The sequence below is a fragment of the Bos grunniens genome, chromosome 2 (genome assembly GCF_055505025.1).
Source record: "Bos grunniens cultivar Pamir isolate PY7600 chromosome 2, Bosgru_T2T1.0, whole genome shotgun sequence".
NCBI lineage: Eukaryota > Metazoa > Chordata > Mammalia > Artiodactyla > Bovidae > Bos > Bos grunniens.
In genome coordinates this window covers 133063430-133067942 of record NC_141166.1, presented here as the reverse complement: position 1 = coordinate 133067942, position 4513 = coordinate 133063430, and the positions used below count along the sequence as shown (strand labels likewise).

Below are 4513 nucleotides of genomic sequence, written 5' to 3'. Positions count from 1 at the left end.
ATTGGAGTTTCAGCTTTAGCATCATTCCTTCCAAAGAAATCCCAGGGCTGATCTCCTTCTGTATGGACTTGTTGGATCTCCTTGCAGTCCAAGGGACTCAAGAGTCTTCTCCAACACCACAGTTCAAAAGCATGAATTCTTTGGCGCTCAGCCTTCTTCACAGTCCAACTCTCACATCCATACATAACCACAGGAAAAACCATAGCCATGACTAGACATCATATTCAGTGGAGAATAAATAACTGAATACATTCCTCCTGAATCAAGAACAAGACAAGGATGTTCATTCTCACTATTTCCATCAACATTGCATTGGAGGTTCAAGTCAGTCCAATGAGGGTAAAAAGCATGCAGATTGGAAAGGAAGAAGTAAAACTCTCTATCCACAGATGACATGATTATCTATGTAAAAAAGTCCAATGAATTTTTTTTAGTTACTGAATATGCGAGTTTAATACATTTGTAGGACACAAGACTGATATATAAAAAAAACCCTGATTATATTTCCATATATTAACAATAAAATCATATATTGAAAATTTTAAAATACTACTTATAATAGCATTAGAAAATATTAAGCACTGGGGATAAATCTGAAGATTTGGAAACTATGAAATACTGTTGAGAGAATTTAAAGGAGACATGCATCATATACATGCTTCAGAAGGCTCAATATCATTAAGATATCAGTTCTCTCCAAATTAATCCAATGTAATTCCAATCAAAATCTCCATAGGAATTTTGTTCATATTGACAAACTGACTATAAAATTCATACATAAAAACAAAGGCTTAGGATATCCAAAATAATTGTGAAAAGAAGGCCAAATCAGGTAACCAACACTCCCTGATTTCAAGACTCACTGTAAACAACAGTACTTTGAAGACACTGTGGTGTTGTCACAAACAGACAAATACATCAGTGGGACAGAACAGAGGCAGAGCCCCACCTTGAGCAATGGTGAAGAAGGCTTTAGCAGTGGGTTATGGGGTGATGATCCAGGTGCAGCTCCAACACCTCCGCCTCCCCTCTACCACAATGAACCTTTCCACCCAGAGACGAAGGGCAGTAACCCAATTCCCTCCTCCCTTCTGAACTTAGAGTCACCTCCACAGGCTCCCTGAGACTTGACTTCCTAGTGCCTTTGCCCAGCCACTAGTCTTCGGTATTCACGTGACCAAGGGACCTCCTTGAACCACACGCGAGTCCTGCCAGGGCCCCCACAGGGAGCAGGAGGGTGAGCACTGGCCCCAGCCCCACAGAACCCACTGGCGTGGTAACATGCAGGCGGAGGAAACCGAGGGAGCAGGATGGGGCTCCGCCCACCGCGATGCAGCTGGGAGCAGGTCACTGACCTCACAACGCCTCCGGTTCGGTAAGGGAGACAATTCAACAGGCCACGGCAAGGTTGCAAAGCAAAGTACTGCAGAAGAGAAGGTGTAGTGCTGCCACAACCACTGCCTAACCTAGATGAGGTAGGTCATGACGTCCCAGCGGGTGGCATTAAACTGTGTCCTCAAGGACAAGTCAAAGTCTACTCAAACTGCAGCCGTTTGGGCAGAGTGTTGCAAATGGGGTCAGTGATGGGAGGATGCTGAGGCAGAAAGAGGCAGTAGGCAGTGGGGTGGTGTGGCCTAGTGAGTAAAGGGCAGCGTGTCCCCATGTCGACTGAGAAAAATGCACGTGAGAGCAGTGAGTTAAGTTTTATTCAGAGACTTTACTAAGGACTACAGCCTGAGAGACAGCCTCTCCGTAACTCTGAGGGACTATTCCAAAGAGGTAGGGGGAGAGTCAGGATATATCTGAACAATTTTTTTTTTTTTTTGCTGGGAAAAACATGCAGTTGAGCAACAAAAGACTACTGCTAATCACAAAGAACAGACATCTCAAGTTCATAATTTTTCATGCTTTTCTGTGTACAGGAAGATGTAAGATCTGGAGTCATCGAAATTCTTCCTGAGATACGCATCTAACAGCAGGCAGCCCCATTCACCGGAAGCACAGAGTGTTCTCTGGTTTCCTCCACCCTGAGTCTCCCTAAGGCTCACTGTCATGGGGTGAGTGACAGCAGCGGGTGATGACTTGATCCTTGTAGAACTGAAATGGTGGGAAACCTTTTCTTCCTTGTACCCGGGGCAAGGGAGAAGTGGCAATAAAAGCAGAGAACTAACTGCCCAAAGAAAGAATCACAGTGGCCCGCAGTACAGTCCAGAGGCTCTTGATGGTCACTCTTCCGCGCCCCAAGTTCCAGTTGCTCCCCTGACCTTGGCAGCCACAGCTCCTGGCCACCCTGTGCCCCCTGAGATGGGAATTGGAGCTTGAGCTTGAGTCAGGGGAGCCTGGTCTCACGCAGTACCCTCCTGGCCCTGCCAAATCAGAGGAACTTGCAGATGCAGCAAACTTTTGAAGGCCTTTCACTTCTAGTTTGAACCTTGGGGAAGCCAAGCTTTGTCCAAAGCTGCATCCCTCCCATGCAGGGAGCCTGCCATTCAGATTCTGGGAGAAGATTCCACCCCTGTGGAACACAGCATGGTTCCTGGTGGAGCAGGATAACTTGATTCACTGTCTCATCAGCTCAGATACAAAATGGCCTTTTATGGGAGCCTGGAGTCACGGACAACAATGAGAGAAGGTGCAAAAAAGAAAAGCAGATGCCTTGTGAATCCATCAACCCCAATCATTTATTTATAGCCTTTTCCTGGGAAAGCAAGGGTGTGAGGTTAAGCTGTCCTCAACAGAGAATGCTGATTCCCCAAACCCTATTTTCTTGGACTTGATTAATGGTTCTATTAGTGGCTTTATTTGATCTTCATTAAGTTTGGGAACTGAGCTGACCCATTCAGCCAGAAATATAATATTCTTTTTCATATTTCTAAAGTTCTTTATGATAATGGTCCAGAAGTGGAGTCTGGGATTCCCTCCCCAGCCACTCCTCACACTGAGTTTAAGTTTTTTTGGGTTTTTTTTTTTGTTTTTTTAATTAGAGGCTAATTACTTTACAATATTGTATTGGGAGTTTAAGTTTTGAGGGAGTGAGTCTGTTTGTCTGCCTTAGAGCATTGTATAGTCTTCACTATTGAGTGTTATTGAAAAATGGGAGGCTTCTCAGTCTCAAAGACTACACCATTACGTCCTCTTATAGACAACTTTTGTATAGTAATTTTGTGATCCTTATTTTCTATTAACTGGGAGAATTATTGTTTCAATTTGCAGAGGTGTCTAGAATAGATGAGGCTCCCACCATAAATAAGAGTGACCTTGGAATCTTTACTTGCCAAATTATCACTGGTACTGGGGAGATCTGGATACCATGATGGAGGGGAATCCCCTGTCCCTCTCTATTCATTTGGCAACACAACCTGAGATACGGGGTTTTGGTGGGCCCCTGACCCTGTCTTTCCCTGAGGTCCTATGGCTGGAATAGAAAGCCATTTCTTGGCTCTGTGCACGAGGTTCTGGGTTCAAGACTCGTCTGAAACCCATCTGAATTCTAGCAGGGAACAAGAGGTACACGCAGTGGGATTGAGTCTCTGGACGCCCGTGGACACCCATTAGGTCAAGAGAAGCCAGTCATAAGTTCAGCTTTCTATGATGAATGCCAAGCAATGAGGACAGTAAACTCATGCCAATTGAAGAAAAAAAACAATGGCTTCAATTTTGGACACCTTGAGTCTGGACTGCTCTTGTCACATCTCACAGATGCCAACTGGTATATGAGCCATCGAGAAGAAGAGGCCAGATTTAACAATATGGATTTGAGAGTCAATAGTACTCGATTATCAAACAAACATTTCCTGAAGGCCATTTTGAGCATGAGGATAAGAATAAGAAATTATTGAATAAGAATAAGCCTTAAGTAAGAAATCGGTCCCTGACCTTCCAGAACTCAGAGTGTGAGATGGGGTGGGATGGAGAGAATAGATGTTAAGTACATATGAGCATCAGGAGAGGGCCAAGACACCAAAAAATGTGGTTTTGAGTGGAGATGGGAGCTCTCATCCTCCAGGCAGGAGGCAGGAATGAGGTTGAGTGTGGTCAGGGAGAAGCAGGAGGGGGCAAGGGCTGGAAGATGAAGGAGAGTCCTGGAAGTTCTCAACTAACACAGCAAAGAAGGAGAGCAAAGAGGGTGGATGACCTGCAGGGTTACAACAAGAAACAGCTCAGGAACAGGGCCTGACAAGGTGGGGACATGTTGAAATATGGTCACAGAGGGAGGCCAGGGCTCTACCCAAGGTCCTGAACACCTGGATCTCCAGAGGAGCAGTGACAGGAGGGGATGGAGTGCAGGCAGCAGGAATCATTTCTTTTTTCTCTGCCTCAGGCCAACTGGCAACCATGCACTGATTAGGCAGAGCGTGTCTCTGGATGGAAGGCCAGAGGGACCAAGTGACGAGGCTAACTCCCTCCCCCACCCCCTCCAGCAGATGCAGACAGCTGGATCTGTCAACAGCATCTGGCCTCCTGTTGACCGATTCTCTTATTTTTATATGGATGTTGTTGTAACATCCTGTTA

At 45.5% G+C, this 4513-nt stretch overlaps 1 long non-coding RNA gene across 1 annotated transcript; it reads left to right on the top strand.

Annotated features, from left to right (window-relative positions):
• The first annotated feature begins 947 nt into the window (after nt 1-947).
• LOC147378785 (uncharacterized) lies at nt 948-2186 on the top strand. The gene is made up of 2 exons (XR_015149802.1): nt 948-1475; nt 1923-2186. It is a non-coding gene; the product is annotated as an uncharacterized LOC147378785 (long non-coding RNA).
• Nucleotides 2187-4513: the final 2327 nt, after the last annotated feature.